The sequence below is a fragment of the Elephantulus edwardii genome, unplaced genomic scaffold, assembly GCF_000299155.1.
Source record: "Elephantulus edwardii isolate Elephantulus edwardi_28Jun2011 unplaced genomic scaffold, EleEdw1.0 scaffold00387, whole genome shotgun sequence".
Classification (NCBI taxonomy): Eukaryota; Metazoa; Chordata; class Mammalia; order Macroscelidea; family Macroscelididae; genus Elephantulus; species Elephantulus edwardii.
The window spans coordinates 1,111,769-1,124,936 of record NW_006400137.1 but is presented as its reverse complement, the minus strand read 5'-3'; positions in this window follow the sequence as shown (position 1 = coordinate 1,124,936).

The following is a 13,168-nucleotide window of genomic DNA, read 5'->3' as shown; positions in this document are numbered from 1 at the left end:
GGTTGTGTCATCTGAATAACACAGATTGTTAATAGATCTTCTACCAATCCTGACGCCACACTTCTCCCCATTGAGCCCAGCCTCTTGGATAATCTGTGACACATAGATTGAAAAGATTTGGAGATAGGACACATCCTTGACACACACCCTTCCCAATTTTGAACCATGCAGTGTTACCCTGCTCTGTTCTGATAACTGCCTCTTGGTCTAAGTATAGGTTTCGCATTAGCACGATCAAGTGTTCTGGGATTCCCACTCTTCTCAGAGTCAGCCACAGTTTGTTATGATCCCACAGTCAAACGTTTTTGCATAATAAATGAAACACAGATAGACATTCTTCTTGTATTCTCTGCTTTCAGCTAAGATTCATCTAACATCAGCTACAATATCCCTAGTACCCGACCCCTTCTAATCCCAGCCTGGACTTGTGGCAATTCTCTGCTGATTTGCTGTTCCAGTTGTTTTTGGATAATCTTCAGTAGAATCTTTCTTGCATGTGAAATCAATGATATTGTTCTGTAGTTTCCCACTCTGTTGGGTCACCCTTCTTTGGAATGGGAACAAATATAGATTATAATATTTTTAAATTTACAACAATAAGTTACAGAAGACAATGGGATGAAATGTCTAAAGTTTTATAGAAATAATGTTTATTATTCTCAATTTGACTTACATATTTTTTATATTTACATATGTTAAGGTAACATTTTACTCTTATGATAAGTCTTTTAAAAACATTTTTAAAAATAAAGGCTCTACAAACATGTCAAATCTTATGTTATTAGTTGAAAATAAATTGACAGCTTAAAGATGAATCAAAGAACTTGGGGATGGAGAAGAGAGATTTTATAAAAATATACTTTATTGTAATTTTGAATGAAAAGCCAAAAATCTTTATTAATGTCATACTATAAACAAGAATAGAAACTTAATAACAATGACATGACTTTTTAATTCTTTATTTGATGATTCAAGACCGAGAAATGTCTCTGAGTCTGGCATTGTCTAGAAGCAGAGAATGAAGACAAACATAGTCCTTGCTTTTATGAGGTACATATGCTAAATAGAACAATAGAAGACAAAGATTTTAAGAAGTTAATTTTAAAATATTGATACAAATCATAAGGGGAGAAGTAGAGTGAATGACGGGTCCTTTAGACATGATGGTCTTGGACATCTCCTCCAGGAGAAAACCAAACTGTTGTGAGCTGAAGATACCATTCATGTGATAATGTTGGGGAAGAACATTCAGAGTGAGTGAGAAGTGAGTGCCAAGGTCCTGAGTGGCTTATGAGGCCTGTTTGGGTTTGACATGAGAAAGCCAATATAGATTTATTGCCTTTAAGGCAGTAAGGAGGGCAGGACAGATCAAACCAGAAATCCCAGAGTTGATTCTGACTTATGACTATCCCATGCTCTGCAGAGCTGAACTATGCACAATAGGCCACATTCAGGACCTGTGACCTATTGGAAACAACTCATGAGTCCTTTCTTCTAAGGTGTGCTGTAGATTAACAGCTATCTGTTTTAACCTTTTGTGTCTTAGGTCCATGTGAGGTGTCAGGATTTTACTCTAAGGACCTTAATTTACAGAAGAAGGACCTAAGCAGAAAGTGACATGGCTTTCTTACAGCATGTGCAGAATGCTAAGAGATCAGTGCAGGGGATTAGCATTGATGGGGTCCAGGAGCAGTACAAGGAATTAGAGTTTGTGGGCCAATGCAATTCATGCTCAGAGAGTGACAGGGCTCCAAGGACAAAGGAATCCAGGAAGAGTCTTTGACTTTTTGATTTGAGCAATGAATGGGCATGTTCTGAGAAGAGAGAGTTTGGGAAAGAAATAGGATTGTGAAAGATGGAGGAATTAAGATTCTCTTTAAATCCACTACTGTTGAGCTAATTCAAATTCGTGGTGATCCAGCGTCAAGCTTCCTAGGCTTAAATTTTAATGGGAGCAAATTGCCTCACTATTTCCAAATGGAGTGGATAATGAATTAAAACAGCTGACATTTATTTTAGTAGTCCAACATGTAACCCACCACACCACCAGGGCTTGGGATAATAATCTGAAGATATCAATTGAGCAATCTGATTAGAGGCTCTAGGAGAGCTGCTAAAAGAATTCTGGGAATTATTAACTTGTGGGCGATGTTTTAAGCCATGGGGTATGAGGAGGGCCCAGGAATGAATATTCAAATTATTAATTCTTTAAAATGAAGAAAAGTCCACATCAGGGTTGTATCTTTTCTTTATATCTATTTAATGTGTATACTGAGTAACTAAATTATTCAAGAAACTGGACTCTATGAAGAACAATGTGGCATCAGGATCAGAAGAAATTAATTAATAACCAAAGTTATGCAGGTGATACAAATTTGCTTGCTAAAAGTGAGGAAGACTTGAAGCATTTGCTACAGAAGATCGAAGATTATTGTTTAAATATGGTTTGTATCCCAATATCAAGAAAACAAAATGCTCACCAATAAGTGATGTTATGGCAGACAGAGAAAAGATTGAACTGTTAACTATTCCATCTTACTTGGATCCACTATCAATATCCTGGGCACCAGCAGTCAGGAAATAAGGGGATGTATTGCACTGGCCAAGCCTTCTGCCATGGAGAGGTAAATTATTGAGGACCAATGATGTCAGTTTGAGGACTAAGATACACCTGATTCAGGCCATAGGATTTTCAATCACTTGCTATGCATCTGAGAGCTAGACAATGAATAAGAATGGCAGAAGAAGAACTGATAACTTTGAGTTGTGGTATTGGAAAGAAGTATTGAATACTTCATGGACTGCCAAAAAACCAAAAAGTTATGCGTTGGAGGAGATGCAGCCATAGGAGTCCTTGGAGGTACAGATGATCAAGCTTTGTTTCACTAGCTTTGGGCATGTTGCTAGGAGAGGCTATTCCTTGCTTGGAAAGATGGAGGGCTGGTGAAAAAAAATGCCCTTCAACAAGACAGATTGACATGATGACTGTGGTAATGCACTCAAGTATGTTAGAAATAATGAGGATGGCACAGATCAGGACAGAGTCGAAGCTTGCTGTTCACAGGGTTGTTATGGGTCATACTTAATTCAATGAAACCTAACAACAACACAATAAGAATGAGTTTTATGGCAAGTCAGTCTTTAGAGAAGGGGAAGGAGATTCAAGAAAGAGAGGACATATTATGAGGGAGAAAATAAAGAGACAGCCTTGCCACAGTTTGAATCTGAAATACAGCTGTTTCTCATATATCTTTCTCTCCTCTTCTGTGTAGAAGTAAAAGGAGGTGGGTGGCCCAGGAATGGCATGACAGATCCACTTCTATCATCATTTTATTTCACCATTCTTAACACACAGCTTTGATCTTCAGTTTGAATCAATCCGTGATGGTCTGAAATTCAAGCCATCACATCTGTGTTCTCATACAGAAAGGCTATCTTCTATTATGCTGTCTTGGAAGTTTCATATAGCATCTTTCATTTATATCTCTTTGATAAACTCTGTTGCAAAGAAAAAAGATATAACATAGCTCTTCTTACTTTCAATATCCCCATCTACTAAACTAGGTATTCTCTCCATTCATGAGTTATTATTTAATTATTTATACATGCAGTGATTCACAGACTATATAAAGTATGTATGTATTTATACAGTCATCAGAACAGAGCAAGTAAACACTGTATGGTTCAAAATTAGGAAGAGAGTGTATCAGGGATGCGTCCTGTTTCCATACCTATTCAATCTATATGTGGAACAGATCATTTGAGAGGCTGGACTTTATGAGGAGGAGTGTGGCATCAAGATTGGAGGAAGACTCATCAACAACCTGCATCATGCAGATGATACAACCTTGCTTGTTGAAACTGAGGAGGACCTGAAGCACTTGCTTCAGAGAGTCAAGGACTGTAATCTTCAATATTGATTGAAGCTTAACATCAAGAAGACAAAGATTTTCACCACTAGGCCAATTGGTAGTACTATGATGGATAAAGAAGAGATTGAGATTTATTTTTTTAAAATTTATTTTATTTCATTATTTTTTGTGTGTAGCGTCAAATAAGATCTGACTGGTACAGGAGGAGATTGTTTCTCCTTCTCCATCAGAGCATCTGGTGGATTTGAACCGTGCATCTCTGAGATTGCAGTTGCAGCTTCTTGCCACTAGGCCATCAGAGCTCGCTGAGATTGAGATTTTTAACCATTTCAGCTTGCTCATCTCAACAATCAACATTCTTTGCACCAGCAGCCAGGAAATACAAAGACGAATGGCATTGGGGAAGTCTGCTTTCAGGGACTTGTCCAGAGTGCTGGAACAATGGTATCAGTTTAGAGACTAACGTGTGCCTGATCCAGGCCATGGTCTTTGCAATTACATGCTATGCATCAAAGAGCTGGACAATTACTAAGGATGAGAGAGAAGAATTGATGCCTTTTTGTTGTGGTGCTGGAGCAGAGCATTGAATATACCATGGATCACCAGTAGAACAAATAGGACTGTCTTGAAGAGGATGAAACCAAGTTTCTCTTTGGAGGCAAGGATTTTAAAGTTCCATCTCCATTGTTTTGTGCACATGGCTAGGAGGGACAACTCTTTAAAGAAGGACATTATGCTTGTGAAGGTGGAGGGACAGCGCAGGAGAAGAAGATTTGGGATGAGATGAATTGACATGATAACTGCGGCAATGGGATTAAGTGTGTTGGAGTCAGTGAAACTGGCTCAGAACAGGGCAGAGTTGTATATAGGGTTGCTCACAGGGAACTCGATGGTACATAACAACAACAATAATAAAAACAACAACATATGAATACCAAGTGTATATTAAACACTTTGTTAGAGCTGAATAATTATCAGTGACCAAGATATAGTCTTCCTGGCCAAATCCCATAAAGGGTGCAGGATAAGAGGCATCTCTGTAAATGACCTCAAGTCTTATAATGTCCCCTCTAGAATGTTAACCACAAAGTGAGCCAGGCACATAGCCCTTTGTGTTTACTGCTCTAAATTCCCTAAGCTATTGTGGTCCTTGTCTGCTGGATGAGGCCAGCAGCGCCTTCACAGGCTTCACCAGCTGTGTGAGACTGTGGCTGCATGGCGCCATCCGCACCTGTGAACTGGCCAGACCTGCACTCCTGCAGCCTGGGAGGCGCTGCTGCTAGACTGCCAGTGGGGACAGCTCAGCTCAGGAAGTGTCTGAACAATGCGCCTCAGTAGCTGGGGCAGCCTGGGCACGCCCATGAGATTTCCCCTGTATGTTCTGGAATGTTGAGTATGGTTGACCTTGCTGGTGATTTATGAAGCACCTTAAAAATAGTTTTTACCTAGAGATAAAAAAAGGTCTTGATTCTTGTGCAGACAATGACCATTGTACTTGTCAATGACATCAGCTGTTCTTGTTTGAAATCAGTATTATATTTGTCCATAATACTTAATAAAATAATTTCCCCAGCAAGTGTAAATTTTTTGAAAGAATTTCCTCTAGGGATATAAGGAAACCATTTACATCATACCTATAAGAAGTGATGCATACAATTTTTCTGTTTATGAAGAAATTACTTTCCCAGTGAACAAGGTGAGTCTATTGTGTTAACTGGTAAACTTTTCTGAGTCTGACCTTACTTGCCCCAGCAGCACAGCTTACTACCTCAATCTGGTCTGAGATGCCCCTTGACGTGATTATTGTCTCTAAAGTAAAGAGTATCCTGTCCCAGTAGATTCGAAAGTGACTTTGATCTTCGTAATTCTTTTCATCCACACGTAAAACAGAAACCAGTTTATGTCCAGTCTATCTATTTCATGATGTTTCATGCATGTCATAGTGGAGCTGTGCTCAGTGACATGCCCGGTGGCTCATTCTTTTGCAAGTAGAAATGCCAGGCATTTTTTCCAAGGTGCTTCTGGGGGACTTGAACTTCCAACCTTTCTCTTAGTACCTTAGCCCTTAACCCTTGTGCTAATCAGAGACACTTTATAATATTTAATTTTCTGCTTTTCATTAGACAACATTTCCTTTGTGTGTCTAAATGTTATATGCTATAAATACCATGTTTTTGAGCTCAGCTTTACATTAGAGTCTGAGCAGGTTTCGCCTCACTTAGTGGGGGAGGTTATTGAGGGTGGCAGGCATAGAGAGCTTCCTAGGCTCTTTTCATCAATTGGACAGTACAAGGTCAAAATTCACAGGAAAATATAAAGTTCGGAGACCTCTTTGTTGTTATGTATTGATTGGAACACATAAGCAGTGAAGTCAGATAGAACTGACTCTGAACTCTACCCCTTCTGTTTACTAGGGCATGGCCTTGGTGAGTCATCAAACTCCTTTAAATTTTGGATTCTTTATCAGTAAAAGACACTCAACTTTTGTGCCCAGGATTAAATTATAGACACAAAAAGCATATGAAACATTACTTGATACCCAATATGCCATAATTAATGTTGCAGTTATTATTCCTGCTGCTGCTACTATTATCCCAATAACACACTGATGAAGATGCAAGAGACAATCTTTAAGTTTCTAATTACTGAGAGGGAAAAGAAGGTTGGAGTAATAAGAACTGTCAAAGAAAGTTTATCAAAACAACTATGTCAATTCAGGGAAAGAGAATGATTTTAGAAAAGGCACAGTTTGTATCTGATTAGCTTCCAAAGATTTAGTAAAAGATTCTGTTGTAATGATGGATTGCATTAAGAAATACTTATGAATTATATTGAATTTTGCACAGTCTTGCCAAATACTGGCTGTTTTTGCAGAAGGCTTCTGGAAAGGCAGAATTTGCTCAACATTGCTTTCTGAAGGGAGTCATCATCCATGGCAACCTCTCCCACTGGTAAAAATGTATCCTATACATTGTTGGTGGGATTGTAAAAAGGTGCAACCATTCTGGAAGGCAGTTTGGTGCTTCCTCAAAAAGCTGAACATAAAAATCCCATGCTATTCCACTGCTTGGAATATACCCTGAGAATATGAGAACTGAGGCACAAACTGAGATTTGCACACCAGTGTTCATAGCAGCATTATTCATCATTGCAAGAACATGGAAACAGCCCAAATGTCCAACCACAAACTAATGGACTGAGAAATTATGGTACATTCCACACAATGGAATACTATGTAGCACGCAGGAACAATAACTTTGTAAATTATTACCTAACTTTGGAGGGTCTGGAGAGCCTTATGCTGAGTGAACTAACTCAGTCTCACAAGGATAAATATTGTATAAGACCATTATTGCAGAATGAGTATAAGGATCCAGGAGGGGTGGGAGAGGCTGGAAGCAGAGGGATGTGGATGGGTTATATCATTTGATGGGTGGGGGGAGTGAGGGAAATGGAAAGTTCTGTAAATAAACTAGTAAAGCGAAAAAGTATCCTTGGCTTACACTGAAATATTTTTATTGTAGCTTTATTTGTGGTTTTCATTTTTTTGAAAGTGGAATTAAAAAACTTTATTGATTTATGCTGTTTGTTAGTTTGAGGACTAAGTGCATCTGATTTGTGTCTTTTCGATCACTTGCTATGCATCTGAGAGCTGGAAAATGAATAAGGATGACAGAAGAATTGATGCCTTTAAGCAGTGGTGTTAAAGAAGAATACTGAGTAGCAAATGGACTTCCCAAAGAACACCCAAATATATCTTGAAGACGGTATAGCCAGAGTGCTCTTTTTGGGAATGTTTCTAGGAGGGAGGTTATTCCTTGGAGAGGGCCACGATGCTCTGTAAGGTAGAGGAGAAGTGAAGGAGAAGCAGACCCTCAACCAAGTGGATTGACACAGTGACCATTACAATGGGCTCTAATGTGTCAGGAAGCTTGAAGATAGCACAGGACAGGACAGGGTTCAGTTCTGTTGTTCATAAGGTTGCTGTGGGTCGTACTTGACTCGACGACTTCTAACAACATAACAGCATTGCTTTGATTTTGACTTATAATAGGGAAATGTTTTATTTTTTAAAATTTACTGGAAAGTTTTATTTGTTTTAATGTTTTTTAAAGTTGTGATTTTAATGGGAGTTTTCAGAAAGGTTGGGTTTCATTTATTGATTGCTGAACATTTTTCTCCTTCTCGACCGTACCTCTTCTCCCAGAGGTAGCTCTATTTGTACATGAATAACAAGAAATTAGAACACATCTAATTTATATAAAAAAATCCCCAACCCCTTAAATTTATTGCTGTCATGTTGGAATTGGCTGACTCTCTGGTGATTTTTCAGAATGTAAATTGTATGAGCCCAGCCTCCTGGGTGATCTGTTCTGCATATAGATTGAAAAGATATGGAAATAGAACACATAACTGGCATATACACTTCCCAATTTTGAACCATGCAGTGTTTCCTTTCTTTGTTTTGATGACTGCCTCCTGGTCCAAGATAGGTTTTGCATAAGCACAATTAAGCGTTCTGGGATTTCCATTTTCTCAGAGTTAGCTATAATTTGTTGTGATCCACACAATCAAGTGCCTTTGCATAATCAATGAAACAAAGATAGAAATTCCTCTGGTATTCTCTGCTTTCAGCCAAGATCCATCTGACATTAGCTGTAATATCCCTAGTACCACAACCTCTTCTAAAACCAGCGTGCACTTCTGGTAGTTCTCTGTTGATGTGCTGTTCCAGATGCTTTTGGGTAATTTTCAGCAGAATCTTTCTTGCTTGTGATATTAATGAAATGTTTGCTAATTTTTATACTTTATCGTGTCGCCTTTCTTTGGAATGGAAACAAATATGGATCATTTCCAGTCAGTTGGCCAGGTAGCTGTCCTCCAAGGTTCTTGGCACAACTTGGTGAGTACATCCATTCCCTTTCACTCTATATGCAGAACAGATCATCTGGGAGGTTGGGCTGTATGAGGAGTAATGTGGCATCACGATTGGAGGAAAACTCAACAACAATCTGAATTATTCAGATGACAGAGCCTTGATTGTTGAAATTGAGGAGGACCTGAAGCACTTGCTGTAGAGGGTCAAGGACGTCAGTCTTGAAACTCAACATCAAGAAAACAAAAATTCTCAAGAATGGGCCAATTGGCAGTATCATGATAGATGGTGAAAAGATTGAGATTATTATCAGCTTCCGTTTGCTTGGTTCCACAATCAATACTTTTGGTACCAGCATTCAGGAAATCAAAAGATGAATTGGAATGGGAAAGTCTGGTGTCAGTGACCTCTCCAGAATACTGAAGAGTGACGATGTCAGTCTGGAGACAAAGGTGCACCTCATCCAGGCAGTGATCTTCCCAATTACTTGCTATGCATCAGAGAGCTGGACAATGACTAGGGATTATAGAAAGAGAATTGATGTCTCTGAGCTGTGATGCTGGAGAATAATATGGAATAAACCATGGACTGCTAGGAGAATAAACAGGTTTGTCCTAGAGAGGGTGAAACCAGAATGCTCCTTGGAGGCAAGGATTCTGAAGCTTCATTTGACATACTTTGGACATATTGCAAGGAGGGCCAGTCCTTGGAGAGGGGCACCATGCTTAGGAGGGTGGATGGGCAGAGCAAGAGAGAAAGACTCTTGATGAGATGGATTGATTCAATGACTGGGGTAATAGTGGTAGGTGTGTCATAGACAATAAGGTTGGCACAGGATAGAGTAATGTTTGGGGCTGTTGTACATAGGTTCGCTATGAGTCGCAAGGGACTAGACGTATCAACAACATTGTATGAGTGGAGATTGTCTATTTTTCTCCTGAGGAGTCACTAGAGGATTCAGTGCCAGAGAGATGCCACTTTTGGGCTAGCTGCATAACTCCTTAGAGATTAAATCACCTCAGCCCCTTCCTATTTTGTGAAATATTTTCAGATGTTTGCAAGTGATTCCAAGTTTTTCCTCTACCATGACCATATCCTCTCCTAATTAAAAATTTCCCAGGAACGTCAAGCATTCCTCATACACAATAAACTAACAAAACTCAGCTGTCAAGTAGGAATGGATTCATACCTACTTAACCCTTTAGCAGGTTTCCAGAAGGCTACATATTGCATATGCTGTCTCTTGTCCCTTCCAAGCATGACATATTTCTCCAAAGACTGGTCTCTTCTGGCCACAGGCCCCAAATGTGTGAGATGGAGTTTCAAAATCTTTGGTTTCAAGGAGTAGCTTCCACCCTCTGCAGGACAAATAGTTCTCTTGGCAGTCTATAGTATGTTCAATATACTCTCTCCAATACCACAACTCAAAGGCAACAATTCTTCGGTCATCCTTGGTCATTTTCCAGGTCTGATGCATAGCATGTAATTGCAAAGACTATGCCCTGGACATTTGAGATCTATAGACCTTAGTCTCTAGACTGACATCCTTATTCTTTATCACTCAGGAGCGGTTGTTGAAAGCAAATTTTCCTGATGCAATTAATCTTTTTATTTCCTGATTGCTGGTGCCAAGAGTGATGATTGTGGAACTGAGCAAGCTATAATTGTTAACAATCTCAATCTCTTTTCCATCTATCATGATGCTACCAAATGATCCAGTGGTGAGAATCTTTATTTTCTTGATGTTGAACTTAAGTCCATGTTGCAAATCACAGTCTTTGACAAATGTTTCAAGTCCTCCTCAGTTTCAGTTCCATGTTGCAAATCACAGTCTATGACAAATGTTTCAAGTCCTCCTCAGTTTCAGTAATAATGTGTCATCTGCATAACGCAGGTTGTTTATATGTCTTCCTCCACATTCCTTGCCACATTCCTCCTCACAATCCTTTTCTGATTTTGAACCATGCAGTGCTTTGTTCTGATGATTGCCTTCTTGACCAAATACAGGTTTTGTATGAGCACAATCATGTATTATGGGATCCCATTGATCTTAAGTTTAGCCACAATTTGTTGTGGTTTACACGGGCAAATGCTTTTGCAGTCAATGTCAATGAAACATAGATAGACATTCCTCTGGAACGCTTTGCTTTTGGTCAAGATCCATCTGACATTGGTTCCTAGACCACTGATGAGATGGAATGACACAATAACTAGTGTAATGGGAGTACGTGTGTCAGGCACAGTGAAATTGACTTAGGATAGAGCTGGATTTAGAGCTATTGTGCGTAGGGTCGCTATTAGATGAATAGTTGACTTGACAGCATACAACAACAACAACACATATTGCACAGGAGGAGATTACTGAGCTTTCTTTCATGGAACCATTGGTGGATACAAACCCAGAAAAATACCACCTTTGGGTTAGCAGGTCAATGCCCTAGGAACTAAACTAAACTGCTCTGGCTAGTTACTGAGCCTAAGCTAAAAACCCATAATTGATAAACAAAGATATTTATTTATTTACTTATAGGAAAAATATAGTAATGACAACTTTATCTTGTTTTCCCCCTTTTCAACAGCAGCTGTTTTCCAACATAATATTTGATTCTTCCTACAGGTTTGTGAATTAATCATGTGTATTACTGTTGTTTTATTGGAAGAAAGTCAGGAGCTTTGGTGAAGCAATGATTAAGACACTCAGCTCTTAACTGAAGTCAGGAATTGCTCGATGGAAGAAAAATATGGTAACCTTCATCTGTAAAGATTTACATTTTTGGAAACCCTCTGGAGCTGTTTGGGTCTGTTCTGTAGAGGCACTAAGTCTGTATCAAGTAGATAGTCATGGATTTATCTTCTTTTGATTTCCTTGGGAAAAGTTAACAAAGTGATATTCAGAACAGTAATTTTACTTGTGACAGACAATTGCTAGAGTCTCTTCTGACCTTCACTTTGGTCTTTTCTTTCTCTGTAGTCTTTCTAATGGCCTTTTTTTTCTTCGTGAATGATGTCCTTGGTGTCAGCTCATCTGGTCTTCTAACGTTAGCGTTTGATGCCTTGAACCTATTCTGGAGATGGTTTTTAAATTCAAGTGGAAAAGATTCTTGTGAATATGTTTTCATTTTCTTCAGCTTTAATTTGAACTTGAACACGATTAATAATTGATGATATGACCTGATTTTTACTGCTGATTCCATGTTTCTCCCTCCACAAGTCTTTCCACAGCTATAGTCAATCTGATACCTGTGCAGTACATCAATTGAGGTCCATGTGTATAGTCGCTGTCTGATTTTCTTAAAAAAAGGTATTTGTGATGAATAAATCATTGAATGTACAGAATTCATTTATGCGATTTCTAGTCTCATTTCTGTCACCGAGTTCATAGTCTAAACGTATTATATTTTAGGGCATTATTTTTATCGTAGGAGTATGCAATGAGGGTTGTAGAGTGGATTATATTTGGGGCTGGGGGTGAGGTTTGGGGAGGTGCGGGGGGGGTTGTGTACCAATGAGGGAGTTTTTCTTTTGCTTTTCAAGGAGAGGAGCAAATGGGGGGGGAGGGGTTTGTGTGGGGAGAAGGGTGCAGCAATGAATGAATGGAATCCCAAAATCTCTGTAGATGTTCATTGAAATGAAAAATAAACAACCTAAATTTAAAAAAAAAGAATTAAAAGCTGTCACACAAATAGAAAAAAAATATCTGAGCACTACACTTTATTTGTTCTTAAGTTTTGAATTCCAATCAGTAATTATTAATAATGCATCTTGATTTCATGTTCAGTCAACTTCAGACGGCAGTGGTTGATAGAAATCCTCAAGGATTTTGTAGGAAACTCTTCTTTGGCTCTAGTTAACAATAGTTGTATCACAGATTTTCCTTGTAAGTGTACAAATAACATCCTTTCTGATCACAGCATTATATTTCAGTATAGACTTTTAAACAGTCTTTTTTTGTTTTGAATGCAACACTGCTCACCCTCAATTTCTATTCCCTGAATGATAGATCATATGATTATCTGATTCAAAGTGGTCAATGCCAAGCCATCTCAGCTCACTAATACCTGGAATGTCAATCTTTATGCATTCCATTTCCTTTTTGATACAACTTCCAATTTTCCTATACTCATACTTCACATATGCCATGTTCAAATAATTAATGGTTGTTTACAGCTGTTTTTTCTCATTTTGAGTGCTCCAGCAATTTTCTTCTGTTGTTGTTCAGAGGTTTTTTTTTTAAGGTCTATTATTTCAGAAATGGATGATCAATGCTACTTCCTCTTGTTGTTGTTGTTGTTATGTGCCCTTGAGTCGTTTCCGACTCATAGCGGCCCTATGCACAACAGCCCTAAACCCTGCTCTATCCTGCACCAATCGCACCGCCTCTGACACACCCATCCCGATTACCCCAGTCACTGAATCAATC